This window comes from Molothrus ater, chromosome 1 (assembly GCF_012460135.2).
Source record: "Molothrus ater isolate BHLD 08-10-18 breed brown headed cowbird chromosome 1, BPBGC_Mater_1.1, whole genome shotgun sequence".
Classification (NCBI taxonomy): domain Eukaryota; kingdom Metazoa; phylum Chordata; class Aves; order Passeriformes; family Icteridae; genus Molothrus; species Molothrus ater.
The window spans coordinates 127,169,481-127,189,718 of NC_050478.2; the positions used below are offsets into that span (position 1 = coordinate 127,169,481).

The 20,238-nt window shown below is 39.6% G+C and overlaps 1 protein-coding gene across 14 annotated transcripts in view; it reads right to left on the bottom strand.

The window, feature by feature from the left end:
• Positions 1-20,238, bottom strand: part of OXR1 (oxidation resistance 1) — a 355,346-nt gene that overhangs the window by 188,004 nt on the left and 147,104 nt on the right. Inside the window, exon 2 of one of the 14 annotated variants that reach the window (XM_036378724.2) lies at positions 10,735-10,818. The exons of the other annotated variants lie outside the window; for them this stretch is intronic. The gene's annotated coding sequence lies outside the window, so the exon portion shown is untranslated. The remainder of the gene's footprint in view (positions 1-10,734; positions 10,819-20,238) is intronic. 14 annotated transcript variants of the gene reach the window in all.

Consider the following 20,238-nt stretch of genomic DNA (forward strand, 5'->3'; position numbering starts at 1 on the left):
CGCCAATTCAAAGCGTCTCTTGTTTTCAAAATATTCAAAGGTTATGTATCCCTATTGACCATTAATTTTATGTGGTTTTAAAATTAGACTAAAACCACTCAACATTTTTGCCAATTTCTTTAGCACAATGTGACATCTGCAATATTTGCTGAATGAGGATTTTAGTCCCCACTCAATTTCTGCAAATGCAATGAGTATTCTTCCTCCATTTCAAGGATTAATTTTGCAAATGACACTTTAAGCACTCCAAGCACAATGGAATAAGTCAAAAATAAATCCTTCAAGTGCAAGAGGCCAGCACAGATGTGCATGAGTCCCAAATGCATTTCATTCCCCATGCTGACAGTCTTATCGTGTCCAATAAAAAATGGCCATTGAGACCACCACACTTGTAACATTAAGCTTCATCTTCTCTCCCAGCTGGAAGGGCAGTCAGGTTTATGTAATGCAGCTATTTTATTTTCACCACAATTCTTTTGCATGGCTGGGCAATGCAGGCAGAAGGCTGAAGTGATTGTCCACACATATCTCAAAGCAGACCAGCCCTCTAGTAAGGATTTTATGGGGTTCAAAAAACCTCCCTGTGAGAGCCTGGGAGTTCCTAGTGCTCCCGATATTCAGTTTAAGCATTATCCCACATTGTTTCTTCTGCCAGTACTTTATCTATCCCTCCCAGTCTTCCACCTCCAGACTTACAGAAACCAGACGCTGATGTAACAGTATCAGATGCTGGAGCTAGCAGAGACTGTCACCACTCCTGGGGACACAAAATGAATAGGATGACTGCTCCAGCCCAGTGCCACACACGGGCACTAAGTGCTCCTGAGTTTGTGCACAAGCAGGCAGGGTTCCTCACCATTTTATACCTCCTTGGGATTTTATAGCTAGTGCAGACCTACACGGCACAACAACGAGCAAGACATGGCACCACTACAAAGGATGCAACGCCACTGCAGTCTGCATGAGTCCCTCCGCAGCTGGGACATGTGATCACACTTTTAAAGAAATGTCTGGATGCATTCCTTGGGTTGTTTTTGAACCCTCACTCACTGGATATAAAAGGCTGATTTACTATTCCCATAATTTTCCATCTAATTTTACAATACTCAGAAAAAATGTGTTCAGAAATTTCTAATGGGTTGGACACCTTGAAGCTCACTGTAGGAACTGGAGTGAGAGAAAGGGACTGCAGGCAGAGCTCAGAGCCAGGGCTCAGAACTATCGAAGATTGTTTAATAGCCAAAGGCAAAAACACCCCGAAGGTCAGTGGCGCTTCCCTCTCTATTTCCTGAAAGCAGATGGTGGAAGAGTTTGGAATTAATAGCCCTGCAGGGCCCAGCTTGGCACCAGCTCCCTGCAGAGATGATCAGCCTTTTCTGCTGACAGCCTGCGAGACAGCGCTCCATCCACGTGGCAGCGTGTGTGCCCAAGAACCGCCCTGCAAATAAATCTGGGAACACTGATCACTGGATGGCATCAAGTGCACTGAGAAAACTTGCTTTCTTGTTTATAGTAGATTTTACTGTGCAATTCTGTGAAAGTCACTGACTCTTTTTTTTATTCAGTAATTCTAATAAAGAAATGTGCATATCAAATCCAGCCCCAAACAGTGTTTTGCTCCAATGAACAATGTAGCAACACAAAACATTGCTTTTGGTAAAAGGCCATCCTCTCCTCTCCTACACACACTTAAAATTAACTGTAAATGTCTATACTTAGATTCAAAAGCTAGTTCAAAATCTTTTCTCCTCATTAAAATGTGATAGCATTTACTGCTACCTAAATATATCCTTACCACTCACAGAAAAATTCAAGACCTCTAAGGTTTTTTCTTTAGTGTTGTCATTGTAATGTTTACCAGTAATCATATGCAAGAAAACTAATTCATGCCAGTCAACAAGATTTTTTTAGAAAAACTTTTGTCATTTCAATGTTCTTTTCTTGTTGTCCAAGATAATGTGTTGCCAAGTAAGGTTGAAAGATTTTGACTTAGAAGGAGACAGCTCAAAGACAGACTTGGTTATCTAAAGCCATGACTATTCTCATAAAACCGGGGTCTGGTGCTAGGGTAAAAATAGTTTAATCTTTCTGTTCTTATGTGATTGAATTAAAACACTACCCGATTAAAATGACTTTTCTGATGATAAAATTTATTATTTCTACTTACTTCCTGAAAACTTTGAAGGAGAACAAAAGTAACCCTGCAGCTGAAAAATAAGCCCCACAATGCTAAATTAAAGGAGTTCAATCTAGTCAGCTCATAAGGGAAGGATGAAAGGTGAATTGTCACTGAATTTAAATGATTAGGTATGGAAAATACTAGAGGAAAATTACTTTCCAGTCTTGAAAACAAATGCAAAGGATTCAACTGTTCTAACCAGAGCTTAGATGAACAAAATCTTAAAGAGATTAAATTTCCAGACAGTAAGGGAAATTAAACTTCTGCCTATACTTGAGGCAGGGAAAAGGAATTAAAAAGGCGTCAGTCCCCAATCCTGGTGGCTCTGATTATCCACAGTGGTGATACCACTGTCCTTTAAGTATAATGACAGCAAAACCCAATGTGAATACAAGGCTTCTATGAAGGAATTTTTATTTTTTTTTAGATTATCCCTCAGCAACAAAATCTCTATAAAAGAGTTTGTACACTCAACTGTTCATTTACTTTTATAGAAATTTTTGTAGGCAGAATATATGAGGTGATAAGCAGTCCAGCTGTAATGCTACCAAGGGCAAGACCACGTAAATCACATAAACTTTCATGTTCTACGCCATAAAATTACACTTGGTCAACAGCTCATCCAGACTCACTCTTACCACAAGAGATTTAATATTCAATGTTCTAGGCAGGTCAGATGTCAGCAGCAATTAAGAGGTTGTCTTTTTGAAGGATTTTTTTTTTTTTTTTTGTGGAGTAGAAATTCATTGAGGATATGTGGAAACATTTAGTTGAAGTACTCCTAGTCTTTTAGGAAGATGAACTGGAGATCCATTGGTCCTAGGAGCCACCCACACGGTCACACAGCCCCCAGGAGAGTCCTCTTTGCTGCCACCCTCCTCTTACCTCCTGTGTTCCTTGAGAAAAAACAATCTCTGCTACCAGTCTGCAGCATTATCTGAGCAGCTTCCCATATTCTGCCCAGCACATTCACCTGACATTCAGGGTGTTTCTGTACTCTCCTCCACAAAAGAGCCTGATTTGTTCAATCTGCTCTGCTTTGATCAACAGAAGGATGCACTGAACACAGTGGGAGTTAGGAAAGTCCAAAGGAAGGTGCCTGCACTCTCTGTTCCAGAAAATATTTTTAGTTAGCAAATAGTGAAGAGCCATGTGCAGAAATTCAGCACCTACCTGTGATCTAGCTTGAAGTCTCCCAGGTCTACACACAGAGAGTTCACCTTTCTCAGATTTGTCACCTTTCAGCTGCAGCTTCTTCTGCACCATGCCTCTCCAGAGCCCACAGAATGCCCTATTTCATATTGCTGCCACTACTTTGTACCCCCTACCTGACTTCCACTGCTGGTATGTTTTGGAAATAAAAGCCAGAAGAGGCAGTAGCCTCTGAAAACAGGAAAATATGCAAACTGCAGTGTCCAGCAGAGATGTAGTATAAAAACTTTTTATAATTTTTACTCCAGACAAAGTCTTCTGGCGAAAAATTCATACAGTACTCAGTTTTGGGGGTATTTTAGTTCCTGAAACATACCACCCAAAAAATGCAGTAACCAAGAAGTCTCAATAATAGCAAAAACTACTCCTGAAATAATAGTTAGAAATTGAGTTACCTCTGGGCTTGAAAAACAAAACCAACATTAAAAAAAATTTTTTTAAATGTACTTTTCAAAACAATCCAGGCATCTACTCTGCACGTCAGTTGCAATCCACTATTAATACATCACAGCAGTCCTTCTCTCCAGCACACAAGCCAAGCACTCTCCAGGCCTCCTGACAGCTCTAATCCCAAGGGCTCTGTCCCACCAAAACTCAAATACTAGTAAAAGATCAAAGCCAGACCTTAGAAACTCAGTACTGCTCATAAGGAACCTTGCATGCTCAACAGGACTATTTCACAGCCCTTTGTGGAGCACTAGTTCTAATTAGGAATATTAGAGAAACCAAAAAAACCCTAATTATAGTTATGATTTTAGTGCCGCAAAATATTTTTTATTTCAGATTATTTGTATCATTATTAGTCTGCTGAATTATTTCATACATGTCATATTTAAATATGCTGTCTTAGCAAATAAAAAGAACTAGAAAATTTAAAAAATAAAATACATCCTTTTAAGTTCCCTTCTGCCTTTTCTAGTTTATCTGAAGAACTCCGGGTTGAGCATCTCTTCAGATCTTCATAAAGTCCATTACATAGTCTATACAAGCTCTGTGAAGTACTTCTCTCTCTCATCTCCTAACCTACTGCTATAAAAACAAAAGAAGAAAAATGCCACAATCCTCACATGCAATGAACAAGATAAACCCCCATCAAGAACCTGCAGGTTAATCTGGTTCTATAAATACAGCCTTAACATACATCCAAAATCCCTTTTCCTGAACTTCCAGAGGGAAAAACATAATCTATCTCAGTGAAAGGAAAGGGATGTGAAGTCTTAGGAGGTTTTGTTTCTGGATTTTTTTAAATTGGAAACTTGGTTTATCAGAGTAAAGCAGGCATTAAGCTTGGTGGGATGGCTACTGTAACTCAGCCATCCCACCCCACAGGGGTCAGCTATCAAAGCTGTCTGGGAGAAACTCTGTGCCATTCCTACTGGGAATACAACTAAAAATACCAGCCCAAATTAGCAGTGTGCAAAGACAGTCATCAAGCACCTTAACACCTTCCTGACAGAACACATGCAGAGCTTCTATTCAAATTTTATTACCATGTACCTGAACTGGGTATCTGTATTGAACCACAGCAGTTCATACTACTTTTAGGCTACTGCTGGGAAAAACAAAGAAACAGCAAAACAATAGCAAAAGTACTAAAAGGAGCCTATTGCAAGAAGAGTTCTTCTCTCTTTCACATATCCATGGAATAACTACTGTTGGCTTTTTCCTAACTTGGAAATGAAACTCAAGATCATTTTAGTAAGGAGGTAATATAAAAGAGGATCTTTATTCAAAGGCTTTCAGGAGCAGTTATGGAAAGATGTCCACAAAATTTCATCCTCACCAGGGGTGAATACACATTTATAGGTTTTAGGAAATTAGCATAATGGATAAAAAGCACCAGATAGGAGCACAAGTGGTGATGCAATTCCCCCCCCCAGCTCAAGCCCCTCCTCTGGAGCCCCCCTTCAGCACAAGCTGTGCTTTGTCCATGAAATGTATCTCCAAGAGATGTTCTCAGCCTTGGTTCCCAGGAAGAACCAAGACAGGACAGGGGCCTTGTACCCCAACACCCCTCGGGGCTTGGAGCTCTGGAATTTGTTTTGTCTTTCTGCTTAGGGAAAGGCCATGGAAAATTACTGGGAAAACTAGCTACTAATACAACAGGCTACAGAGCCACAAATATGTGTGAAAAATACAGAGAACATAGGAAAAAAAAGGCAGAACACAAACCAGCATTACTACAAGTAGCATATTCATGTGTAGCCACTTTATCAGCATCTAGAATATTCTTCAGAAAAGGTGAGGTTTTGAGACACTATGCTCTGCTGCACCGTCTTCAACTCCACAGATTCTTTTTACCTTCCTATTACCAATAGGCACTATTGAAAACATAGACCATATGTAGTCATGAAACTACTTATATTTTCTTCTGCAGCCACAATTGCTCCTGTATCACTACTCATTTTTAATTTCCAAAATCCAAGTCTGCATTTACAACATGATTTTAATAACAGAAGCTGGTGCAGGTACTTGATTCAGAATTTCTCAGGACAGCTGATAGCTGACAATTTATAGTTATTAGTGGCATTGTTTCACCTTACTGGTTAGTTCATTTTGCTTTTTTCCTCTGAGCCAATTTATGTCAAAGCAATGCCACACAGGAATGAGGCAGCTTGGGATTTTGCTAATTCAGAGGGTGCTGGGGTTTGGCTGGGTAGGAGAAGGAAACAGCTATTCACTGTGCCTCTGACCACTGGGAGACAGTGGCAGCAAAGCCAGCACTGTGACTGTGAACCTGCCACACTTTTCATATCACTTTGGTGATATGAAATTACCTGACTGCTTTAACTGCCCTTTTTTTGGGGGGTTAGCAGGATCAGCTCTGCCTTCAGCTCCTCTTCCCCTTCCACCTTCCATCAAATGGACACACATCTAGACCTCTAACTGTGACCCTTATCCATAAAATCCTTTTATTTCCTTTCATCATTTTAATGTCATTATTCATCTCCTTGCCTTCAGGTAATGGCAATGCCACTTCAATGTCATTTTCAGTGTAACTCTTGATGCTGGAGGCTGAGCTATGCAGGTGACTGAGCATCCCTATCCTCCTTTATTCAGTACAACCAGCATCCTCATGGATTCACAGTGGAGAAGTGAGCAGCAGCAAATGCCCCATAACTAAATGCCACCTCCTCCAGCTGTGCTGCTGCTGCTCCTCTGCTGCCTGTCAGCAGCCAGCACTCAGATGAAGACCACACGTTCCTTTTAAAAAATCAGATACAAATATCAAAAACTCTAGTTCCCCTTCAAATATAAATGAATTGAACTCTTCTCTGAATCACCTCTGAGGATTGTCTGGCTCTACACATTTCAGGATAGAAGATGGTAACTGCTACACTATTTTGTGTAATTTTCTTCTTTCCATATCCTTCAGATCTTCTAGGTGGCAGCTAACTCACATTCAAGAGAAATGGGAAGAGGAAGGGAGCCATCACCATGCTTGTTCTCTGCTCTTTATTTCAAAGTTTCGTGGAACACTGTCTCTTACATTACCCCTCAGCTGAAGCTCTGCCAGGCTCTGACAAACTGCTTTGCTCACAGAGCTATGGGCTGCCTGTGCTACCACGCCTCTAGCCCGCAGCACCGGCTCCTTCTCCTCTCCTAGCAGGGTCTGGCTCATCAAGGGAGAGTAAAAACACCTTTTTCCTTCTGCAGAGGCAGCACATCAGCTGCTGCTGTGCCCCTACAGTGTGGGACATGTGCCCCACAGGGACTGCAAGGCTCCCAGCACAGTCTCTGCCATCACAGCAGCAAACGCTGCGGCAAAACCGTTCATCTGGGTGTGAAATATTGTGCATAAGCATTTCAGCTAATCAATCCTGAACTGATTTAGTTACAAATGTTCAGGTATAAGGGATTCTAAATCCAGACTCTCTCAGTGCAGGTACCTGTGCTAAAGCTTTGCTTTAGCTGTGGTAGAAATGCTGATCAGGATGTTGTGGTATAGCTCAAGATTTTGGCATTCAAACAGGATGGAATGGTTACTATATTTAGCAGTCCATCAATAAACTGCAATCTAATTTAAACTGACATTTTTACAGTTCTTGAAGAAACAGGAAAATTAGAGGGTCAGCTTGTTTAATAAAGTATGACAGGGTTTTTTACTATGATATTTTTCTTTTTTATACTCTTATTAGAAATAATTAGAAAATTAATTAACAATTGATGATCAGACTCACTGATGCCACCATTACTATCCACATATAAAACAGGCTAAAAAAGGCCTAAGGCTAAAACATTCCCTAAAAGTAAACCTATCTTAAGGCAAAAATGCTACAGACAAGATTCTCAACTGGAGTTGAAGCTATGCTTCTCTGTAACAGGGTAGCATCAACTTCCACAAACACTTATGGCCTTAGACTGCCTAGGTAGAGTGTTAGGTCTTTTGCAGTCCAACCTTTCTTGTGAGCATCTTCTACTCTCTGGTTAAAAAGGAACTACTAAAGTTAAAAATACTTCAAAGTATCTGACTCCATTCTGAAGTTCTGTCTTCACCCAGCAGTGAGAGCTGTCTCTCATTTATTGCATGTAAAAATCAGGATTTAAATAAATAAACAAACCTTATTTGAGAAACAATCACAACAGCGGCAGAAAAATGGCTGTACAACAGCAACTACTCAAGTGACAATTTAACAAAACAGTATTAATTTTGCACTCAGTTACCAGTTTGCAGTAGTCTAGGACAGCTGCTTAGGCCAAATGAAGCCCTTCTACTCAGAACAGTAAAGTTCATGGAGACTGATAGAAAATATTTTTTTCCATGTTATCATTTTCCCAGGCTTTTATACCTGAGCTTCCTTTCAAAAGGAATATCAACCAAACAGCAAATCTCATTGGAGAGGAAAAAAAGAAAGATTGTTATTTCTCTGCTATTCAGAATGAGAGAGAAGCTTCAGCAGACACAGGAACAATTCACTGAAGCCTGTACGTCGTTTTGAAAAAATAAAGCTCATGCTTTGATCATGAAATTTATACCATTCACTCAAAAGCTTACCTGCAGTTAGGAACTTAAAACATAATTTTTAATAACTGAAGTGCACAGATATGAGCTTGAGACTCTCAAGGCAAAGGAGATTAAATCAATAAAGATATCAACAGCCAGCCCTCCTTTCCCTCCATTCCTGGTACCATCAATCCACCCTAGATGGATTAGTGAGATATCCTCCTGCATGGCCTTGTTAGCACAGCAAAGGGTGGTACAAGGGTAGCTTATCCCCCCCATCTGGCTGTGAGTAGGGGATTTCAGGCAGCAGTGAGCATGATCATATGTGCCATGTGACAAGACCTCCACCAGCACAATTTCCACACCCACTCGAAATCTGTCCCAGGCACCACAAACATGGGGGATACCAATGAAAAGTAGGGAGAGATCTTTCACTACATGAAAAACTCTGAGGCCTGGCATGGACTATTATATGTGCCTCATCAATTTTGACTCAAAACCAAATTATTTCATCTCTCGATTATCACAGTGGTAGGAATACATCACAAGGTACAACAAAAAAAATTGGAGTGATCCTTGATTCCCCATAGGGTACCTTCAGGAAAACTGGCCACAGAACCTACAGATATGCATCAGAAGGGATCAGGTTCTGGATTTATTGTCTGTTTAACTTTTTTGTACTTTTAAACTTTTACAGAGATGGCCAACACCAATAAATTATGACTCAGTAAATAAGCCAGCAACATGTAATGTGGAGCCATTGAAATTCTGGAGCTCTGCACAGATGCCCCATTTCTTTCCCTAGGTCAGCAATCACTTATCCTGAGTGCAGGAATACCAACACTGAAAAAGACATTAGGTGCCAAATTCTTTAGAAAACAAGATACTGTAAAGTCCAGATTTAGCATTAGTCCTGAATAATATGTTATGATCAGTTACCTACATTTTTTTTTTTTATATATATATAGCTTTAGGCCTATAAAGCCTCTGATTTACCACAGGCTAGGAAGATGACCATGACCATTTTCTTCTATATGTGTATTTTAACCTGGCAAGAACACTCAACAGGAAGTTACACTATAAAATGATACAAAATAATTTTCATGCCAGTCTCTCCATATTTCTATGAAGAAACATGAAAGATAACCACTTATAAAACAATTTCAAATACCACCAGTCAATCTGCTTGCAAAACCAAACTAGCAACCCTTGTTTAATCTCACAGTATGGATCCTGCTGCCTGAACTCCAAGTGTTTGATGTACCCATTCAAAGTTGGCTTTGCATTTCATGCCTTGGCTCAGACATAGCAGTCTGCACTGTATCAGGCCTGCCACCTTGTAAGGGAGAATAGTATATCAGCAACACTAATTTCTCTTCCTCCATTGATTAAAAGCTGTGGTTTGTCCCTTCATGGTCTGTGTGATGATGTTGACTGTTCCTCAAAATATTTCTTGCAATGCCACCAGTATTTGAGGACATATTTCCCAACTGTAAATAGAAACTATATCATTCTGGAAAGTGGAGATAGAGCTGAGGATACTAACCATATTGATTTTTGTTGTGTTTATCTGCCTCTTTATATCTCTGTAAATCCCTAGTGTTTCTGATATTACTTTTTAACAGTGCATTTTTCCTGTTTCCCACTGAAATAAATGTTAGCAGATGACAACCTAATCTTTGTTGTTGCCATTTGGTAATTTAACTGCACTAAATAAGGAACAGAATCTGATTGCAGAATCTTTTTGCACTAGCTTTGTGTTATCTTAACATCTTTTTCTGCTGTCTTACTAGGCTGAAGATCAAAAGCATAAATGGTAAATGTTATCAGCTTATACTTCAGCATTAACCTCTTTTAAACTGTGATTCAGCAACTTTGCAAAGATGACAGGTAAAACTTATATAAGAATCACAACTTTGGCAAACATGATTAACTGCTTAGATTTAAGGGGTTTTGATAAGATTATCTCAGGGAAATATGAATAAACAGTCCAGCACATCATGCAAAGTCACAGAATCATTTAGGTTGGAAAAGACATTTAAGATCAAGTCCAAGCATTACCCAGTACATACTATACTATTCCCAGCAACATAAACTAATTTCTAACTATTTTCTTGTACAAGACCAATTTTTTTTTGTCCTGTGCTGCCAACTCTTCTGTTTATTTTGGTCTTTGCTTTTGGTGTATAAACCATCCATAGAGTTGGTTCAGCCTCCCTGTTCACTTCAAGACTAAATATCTCAGTTCTGCTCTTCTATTCTTTTTAGCCCCTAAACCCATTTATACTGTATTTTCAGATACCCTTTAGAAATATTTCCATAAAGGCTAAGAGAGCCATAGCACCTTAAAAGAGGAGTTATGCTGCCTCTGGTGGTTCTTTAACTCGCATTTCCTCACCTCGTTCACAGGGGATGCAGATTGTTCTCATGGGGCTCCAGGTCAGTGAATGTGCTGGTGGGGGAACATGGTCTAAGATCAGCCCTAAGGGTAGGAAACAGCCTATATCAATTCATCTTTAAAATAATTTGATAAAAAATAACCATAAATTGGCAAAGAAAACATATGCATTTCAGAACTCTTAACTACTCTAACAGTTTATAGAAGCTGTTCTAGATCTTGAGTAGCTCTGAGAATTAGGCTCAATACATAAGCAAAGCAATTTTTCAATACCTATAGGAAACCACAAGCCCCAAATACTAATGTCTGCAAGTAAAACAGAAAATTCAATGGCTAAAAATTTAAATGGTTGCTAGTAAGCCACATGCTTTAAGACTTTATCAAGGCACTGTCAAATCAGAGAAAATCACGTTTGCATGAAGTTGTCACCCGTCACGTTAGATATTCATTTTTATTTATTGGAGCTTCATCTCTTGTGCAATGAGTGACTCAGGCTGCTCCAGGATCCAGCATCTTTCACAGTAATGGGTTCACTAAAGCTGTAGCACTGCTCTTGGCTTCTGCTCAGCAGTTGGCCTGAGGTTACAAACTGTACTGTTTATTGAGCCTCATTAAAACCACTGTCATGTGGAATCAGCTTTGCTTGGCTTTAAGAAAATGTAGAATTGCCTAAACATGCAATTGCTTTTGAAGTCAGAATGCTAAGTTTGTACCATATTCCAGTGATTCTAATAATGATTCTAATCCTATTCCATGAGCAATAAATGGTCATGTGTGTTTGTTGGTTTAAAACCTGATTCTGCAAAGGCAGTATTTTTACTAAAATAATTTGAAGTCAGCTTGCAATTAATGTTGCAAATCAATATTTTTCTAAGTAACAAAACTCAAATCCTAACCCTGCAGGAGTTGTAAAGGCATTGTCTGTGTCCAATACTTTTGGCAAGAAACAAATGAAGTATTTTAAATTTCGTATTTAATGTTCAGTTCTGGCTGGCCTGGAGTGTTTATTGAGCTGTTATCTCACATACTATAAAGCACTGACGAAGTGGGTTCTGCATGAGTGCTATTAAATATCCTCAAAGTGCCATTACAACTGGCAGCCTTTTTGTAAAACAAGACCTTAGCAGCTTGTGATATACAGTAATTGATATAACAAGCCTGTGATATATTATCATAGTGTTCCTGCTCCAGAAGTGGGGCTGGCTTCTTGGAGATACTGAGGAGAAAAAAAACTTTCCCCTAATATGTTCGTACATTCCCTTAGAACCATTTTATTGGTCCATCCAGAAAGGAAGCATTAGAAAAGAAGTCTGACAGAAAAGGGTATTTAAGCCATCATTATAAAGATGGAACATGGTTAACAGTTTTAAAGTGGCAGAGGAACAGATTTAATAAACATTTCTGAACCTTTTTTGCCATCATAAATTGTGATAAAAAACAAAAGAGAAAGAATGAAGTCAAGCTACAATAAGGAGATAATTCTGAGCAGTAACATCAATTAACAAAGAAATCATCCAGGCATTGAACTTGCTTCTGCTAACATCAGCAGCAAAATTCTTGGCAATTTTGTAAGATTACATCCAGTGCAGGAAAATTAAAACTTCCTTATCAAACTAGATGCTGTGGTAATTTCCTTTGGGAATGAGGCTCTTTTTTTTTCTGAAGTAATTCCTATCAGAAACTATATTTAAATGAACTTTTTGCCTACAAAGAGAATGGACTTCCCTCTCTTGTATTACCCAAAACTATTCACTGCTGGAATTTAGCATTAATCTATAACTTTTAGATGAAGGTCTAATCTCATGACCAGAAAGCCCAGTGTTAACTCACTGGGCAATTGTCATGGTTTGACACTGGCACAATGCAGAATACCCTCGCCCTGGTTTCTGCTGTGAGATGTGACCAGGAATAAGCAAAGCAGGCTCCCACTTAGAAAAAAAAAATTATTAACTAAACTACAAGGGAAAGGGAAAAAAAAACCACACAAGGAAAATGAAAACTTCAGAAATACATCTCCTCCTCTTGCCCACCAAATTCCCAATACAATACATCCCCCAAATCATCGACTCTCGGTCCGGCACCACCCTTCAGAACACTCAATCCTCAGTTCATCAAGAGGAGAAGGAGTCCTTCTTGTGCCAATGGTGACCTCTTCCTTTCATGTCCAGCGCTCTCACCACTGAAGACAGACCGGAGCTGCTTCTAGGGTTGACTTTTAAAGATGCTTTGTCCCACTCCAAAAAGGCACTGTCTCAACTTTGGGACATCTGTTCCCCCCATATTTTTCACCCCCAGGGCCGAGGGGTACCCACCCCGAACCCTCTTGGTCCTGAGGCATTGCCTCCCCCTAGAATGCAGTCCCTGTATCACAAGGAAACATGGCTCTGTCCATGGCTACACACAAAGAGTCCAGCATAAGCTACTCCATCATCTCTTCCACCTGAGTTCTTCTCTATTTCTCTCATGGCCCATTTCCTCTTATCTCTATCTCTCTTCTCATTCAGCTCCAGGAGGATTAGCATTTGTAAGGTTTCCATCATCCAAGAAAAGGGTTAAAAATCTGAGGCTCTGTCTGTCCAGAACTCCCACGGCTGCCCAGCCGGGCACCTTCTCACACCACCCCCCCGCCTTCTCCTTCTCGGCTGGCCACTATTAAATTTCAAGGTGGCACAAGCACAGGCACAGGGTCACTCTCTGTCTCTCCTGGGGGAGAGGGTGGCTGCCCGATGCCTCTCAGTGCTCCTCCACCCTTCCATCCTGCAGGGGCCTCTCAGTGCTCCTCCACCCTTCCATCCTGCAGGGGCCTTCCCCTCCCTTCTGTCCAGGCCCGGCCTACCTCACCCGGCCGCATGGCTGCCCCTGCCCCGCCCAGCCCGCAGCCGGGCAGGGCAGCTCTGAACCTTTCCCTGACCAGAACCCAAGAGAGCCTCCCAGGCGAGAGTCCTGCTTTAGCCCCGTGTTCTCAAAGGCGGATCCAATGTCCCAATGGCCACACTAGGTGCCAATATTAAAATCTGAGCACCCATTGGCCTGACCACAGCATCCCAGAAAACATATTTCCTGTCAAACCATCACAGCAATGCATGTGAAGGGACAGTGGGGACCAGAAACAGGAATAAAGATATATTTGGTATCTTGGGGTACAGCCACTGGGAAGCATTACCATATTCTCATGGACTCAAATTACCTCCATAATTTGTAAATCCAAAATTTCTTAATCCATTCTTCATTTTCCTTCTTTGAATTCTCTTCACTTCATCAGTTTTCACATTCTTTCCTCTACCTTCCAGGGATCTGCTCTACACTACTAAACATGTATGAAAAGAAGCATATATACCAAGCATATATGTCAGTCAGAAAAAAAATCAGATATATGAATTTCATCTTGCATATGGAATACTTTATTACTCCTACATTTTTATGTAACTATTTTATGTCCAGACAAAGTGGAAGGAAGGCTGTGAAAATTCTCTGCTAGCTTGCTCACGGGGGAAAAGGTAGTGCTTTCTTTCTTCTTTGAGTTACATTCTTCTTCGTTACCCAAGTGAATTTAAGATTCAACAGTGCATCAGGAATTAGCTCTTCCAATGTGACATTACATTTAATCCAGTGTTTTTCTGACTGCTTAAATTTTATGCCATTATGGTTCTTAACTGTAAATCATACTCTCAAGTAATCATGGTTTGCAAGCATGAAATAACCAGATCAATTCAAGTATCCTTTCTCCAGATGAAAATCAGAACCTAAAGGAAGAAGTGGGTCCAGCATGGTTTGTCCTCCACTAATCCAGCAGGCCAGAAAGAACTGTGAGAAAATAAATTCGAAGCTCTTCGATGTCATGTTTGGTATCATGATATCAATCTTGTCTTTTCCTTTTCCTGTTTGAAGAGTTATGCAAATTTCTTTTAATCTCTCTATCACTGTGATCATTTCAAGTGAACAGTAATCTGATAGTCTGTTTTATAGCCTCTTTGGAATATCTTAAAGGTCTAGGCCTTTTTTTGCTACTATATCAAAAGTGGCTATTATTAAACTCCAAGAGAGAGTTTAAAAGTCAGTAATTTTAATGAAAGAAATCAAGAAAACTGGAACAACCCCACTCCACTTCCAGGTGACACATAATATATTAAAAAGAATTGGCAAATCAAAGAGCAAACATATGATGGAGATGGCTCTGCAGGAAGCAGTAATAAAGCAGCACTTCAGCATTGAAACCTCAACTCTCCTTTCATTAGCCCAATGAAGCAAACATGTAACTATTGTTTAACAACAAGTACAAATGATCAGAAAAAAAAAATCAAAAACTCCTCTATTAGATGAAGTAGTTCTATGTTGAAATAAAAAGGGTCTTTATGACCCAAGAAAAACTAAAACAAAAGAGGCAAAAATAGCAATATATCTCTTCATCTGGTGAGTAAATGTTCATTCAGTTCTACTTAAACACCTCATACAGAATATAAATTATCATGTTTTGATTGTGGTCCATTATTATGGCAGATGAAATGCCAGCTAAGGTGACTCATTAGACCTTCATCTAAAAAGCTTTCCTTCACTGCAGAAATGGAAAGTGAATGGAGTGGTGGGCTGTAACTATGATGTCTGCCGTCCCCCTTTTGCTCAGTCATGACTTCAGAAGTGACCTTGGCTGATCATAATGTTTTCAGAATGGTTTATCACTTTCTGCCACTTTTTTCTAGCACGAGTTGTATGATTTAGCCCCATAGCATAACAAGAACTAAAACACCACAAAAATCAGTTTACAAAACCACTGTGAGAATAGCAGTCCTATTACTGACAAGCAGCCAGCACCCATGAAAAACCCAAGGAAAGCTCTTTCCAGACCATTGTTAGCCAGAAGTTTCACCCCTTGAGCAATGGAAATTTTTCCTGTAATCCTTAGAAGAAACATTACACTGTCTTCACAAAATCCTTGGTGTTTCTTTACTGCTGATAAATGTGAAGGCCTTCTGAATTCCCTAGAAATTTTGCCTCTGATATCAGCTCCACACGTTAATTAACTTTTTGTGTAAAAAATACATGCATTTTCAGTAGTCATAAACAATCACCTTTTAAATTCTTTAAAATGTTTGGGGCACTAAGTATGACTCAGAACATAAAATGCACTAGGGCAAAGTGGATTTAGGTAGCCTTCCCTCTCTGGTTTTCTTCCTTTTCAGTCACCTTCTTCATTCTGTGGTCCACTATTCAGTTTTCCTTTTTCTATTTTTACTTCAATTTTATTTTCTAAATTGAAACACTTAAAAAAACCCCTAAAACTTATAACTATGATGTAAGACACCTGGAATGTTTTCCCCATATTTTAAAAGTTGCAATTTCTATCGTCCTATGTCTTACCTTAATAAATAGTCCTGAGTCTACTCATTTTTCTAGAGCTGTCAAAATATTTATACATATGTAACTTCTCTGTCCCTAATTTTCATTCACTTTCTCTCCTTTCACCTCTCTTTTCTCCATCTCCTTTCTTTATTCATTCAGTCTTCTTCTTGGCCCTCATTATTCGCTGTAGCACAGTGGAAAAAAAAAAAAGCAGAGTACTTACAATGAACTAGTTGTGCTCAGAAAAGAATAATAATAGAAAATTTAATGACAAACAGATTAGGAAGTCATTAGCATCTGCAGGTCTGTGTGGCACTGAGGTGTAAGATGCAGTTCTTGCTGAACAAAGCTCTCTTCTCCCAAAGCACCCACAAGACAGGCATGGATAACAGCAGTACCCTTTTTAAGTCCAGGATCCCCATGACAGCAAGCCATGCCATCCACATTACAGAAAACATCTGTCATGGTCTTTAACAGCAAAAGACTCTGCACAAGCACAGTAAGAGACAGAAATCTGTGCCATACACTCGATTCAGTATGTTTACTAAATACTGCATTCAAAGGTGGATATTAGATGGCTCTTTCACCTCTATCTGCCAAACATTTTAAAAAAATGATTGGATAAAACTATCCATCCTGAAGAGCACATTAGCCCTGAACATGCTGTAATCCAGATTTTTTGCATGGCAGAAAGCTGCCCTTCCTAAACTAAGGAAAAAACTGAAGGACATTATTTTACTCTTGAATGCACCAAGTAGTTTCTGTTGAAGCTAATGTACCACTCACAGTGGCAACCGCTGCTCTTCATAATAACCAGCCATGGTCACTGGGTACTTTAGATAATACTCCACATTTGTGTAACACCCCATACACCTCATAACAAGTGCCATACTTTGTGGCACTCTCCCATGACCTGGGCAGCAGAACATTTAGCTATCCTGTACTTGACACCTACTCACAAAAAAGGGCAGGCCACTTTGTGGGAAGCTGAGAGTGTATACTTATTGTACCTATCATTCCCAATTCCTGAATCCTACAGATCGTCTTTCTGAGGCCAAATGTCACCTCTACTTCTTCACATCCAAAGCATACTCAGAGAGAACACCTCTCACCTCTCTGCTTTCCTATCTATTTCCTATCCTAGCAACTATTTCACTACCATTATGTGTAGAAAAACAGGGACAGGGGGTTGGGTTTTTTAATAGCATACAAATATAACTCTAAATTTCAAAAGGAGAGAAAAACAGAAAAACTGCACTGCACAAATATTAGAATATATATAATTTTTAAAATTTCCCAAATATCTGACAGTAGGAATGAGATTTTTACCTACATAATGCAATTTCTTATTTTTCTTATATTCCCATATCCCTGGTTTTACTAAAATGCAACGTTTTAAATTAAAAGGCCTCGGCTTCTTCTCTTCCTTGGGAGACATTCATAGAGATTCCACTGGGAAAGAAGAGTAGTGCCTGAAACCAGGTGGCAGCAGACCTAGTCTGACAGCTATTTCTGATCTTATTTTAGCTGAGAGGACCCACCCAGCTCAATGGGTTACATCTCTCTATAGTGGCATGTGGGTGCAGAGATTTCTCTCAAGGAAGGGGAAAATGATACTGGAAATACATGCCTGAAATTGCTGGAGGTTCATGAGGCTGCAATATTGCTAGAAGTCACAGGCCATCAAGCCTTTACATACATAAATCTGAGAGATTTTCATAAAGAAGGTACAGCACACAGTTAAAGCCTTTTGCAGGCATTACAAGGAAAGCCATTTGATCTTGTCACGACACAAATGCCTCAAAACATGACTTCACTTGGCTGACTGCCTCCAGCTAATGATGCAAGCAGGAAGAACCATCTGAGAAATCCTTAATCAAAACACTAATTGAAAATGTGTTATATCCACAGGTCAAGGTCAACTTTTCTCCTTATGAAACAAGACAGCCAAAAGGACAATTTACTTAAATCAATAAGCAGTAATAACCACAATGATTTACTGCAAAAGTAGAACAACATGCACATTTAAAAGAAGAGTATCTCCTCATCTAGGTTACAAACCTCTTTAAAATAGAGCCAGAACAGCATTCAGTTTCCTTTGGTTGCAGTGAATAGTTTGAAGGTTGAAATTACATTCTCTGTTGATCACTGGAAGACAGGGATAGGGACAGACTATTGAAAAATTTCAGTGTCCTTTTGGCTGCCTTCCAGTCCCATCTCCAAGTGGCTGCTATTCTATTTAATGTAACTGGAGTCTACCCTTAGGATGAATATCTTTCTTCCTGACAGTTTTTGTTCTTTTTCAAGGCAGGGGAACAGCCACAGCCCAACAAAGACTGCTTCTTGAAGTCTCAGCCGAAGGGCTCAGGAATGGAACAAACAGGGCCAAAATGCTGCTGCATGACTGTCTTACAAGCAAGTTTCTCTACACTTTCACTGAAAATGCAGGCAATATAATAACTGAAGTTAGGATAATCCCAGAGACAGGAATGTTTGTCAACTGAAAAGATTTTAAAACAGCAATGGGTTTGAGGAAAATCTATTCCCTACCTGCAATACATGACCAGTCAGAAAAAGATACAGTCTTGCTAAAAGATTGTACACTTTAACTGCTTCTTGTAGGAACAACACAGACATTTTTAATAAGACACATGCTAAACAGGCTGGTTGCATATAGAGCTTCAGAATTTTAATCTGGGATTCCAGAAAAAAACCCAACCTGCTTTAAAAGTCTTCAAAATCTTCACCCATAAAAGGTTATATAAATTCTTTAAGTGGACAGCCCAGGGTTAATAGCTAACATAATTACACTCTGTTTGTACTGACCAGATAGTAAAGTTATGGCAGTGCACAGGTTCAACCCACACACATCAGTCTGTGTCTAGCCTACACTGCCCATGGGGCACACACTACACATACAAGGGCACACTCCACTCTGAGGTTCTTTTGCATGGCTACTGATTCCAAAATTAGCCAAGGCCCAAACTGACCATTTTCTGCAGGCAGAGTTACAAGCTTCCCTGGCCTTCAGGCTTCACCAATTACCAATGCTCCTCATGGACCTTCTTCCTGCTCTGCACTGCAGATATTTGTGCAGCACAGAGGCTCTGAGGCACACAATAAATTGGTACCTTCTGCTTGTTATATCTGCAAGAAGCAAAACACTGAGGAGTTTAGCAGACATTTATGCTCCCCAAAATAGCCAGGACTGATTCACATTTACCCTGACTCACATAAGTTATCACAATCACATTACTTTCAGCAAAAACATCAGTTAAAGGGAATTTGTGTCAGGGCCACAAGCAAAGAACTCTTCCATTACAGCATGCCTGTGCTGGGAAGTTGTTAACATCTACAGCAATTCCCTTAGGAAATGTCAACAGCAGCACCAGAAAAAAGCAAACATATTTGTTTGTCTAAATATTAAGAAGAGCCTGGAACAGTTTCTAAAATGTCAACAAGAAAACCACACTCCAAAGCAGCAGACTTCTTTTTGTTACAAACATAAATAATTCTTATGTTAGTTTGGAACATAGTCGATGGGGATTCAGCCTAGGTACCAGAGTGAAGCAGATATTTCCTCTTCACAGTATGCAAGGAACATATTAATCATGCAAATAGAAAGCCTTTTGAGGGAAAGAAAAAAGATACTATGTCTCTTTGGTATAAGGAAAGTAAGCATGTAAATATCATGCTTTTAGAAAAAGAGGGAAGTCTAAGGGATGGCTAACATTCGACAGCTACTGTGATAGTGTTTTCTGTACACAGTGAATGGTGGAATATCTTGCACTTAAAGTACTGGTTATTTCTTTTACATACTGCATAACACAGTCACAAGACCCTAGTACTGACAGTTGCACTAAAAAATCCCACTTTCCATATTACAACACTCTTAAGAAACCTTCCACATTTTATAATACATTAATCATTATTCGGTACTTTAGTGTTCTTATTACATAATAGATATAATATCATTGTTACTTCTTATTATTTTTATTGTGTGATAATTAGCAGTGCTGAACTCACTGGTTGCATGCTTTTTTATTGCAAATAGCCCCATATAAAATCAGCTGGAAATCCATTCCCTTTGCACCTCAGAAACAACATTCACCTGTGTATCAGAGAGCAAGAGGCTGCAGATCCCATCCATTCCATCTGGAGAGGAGA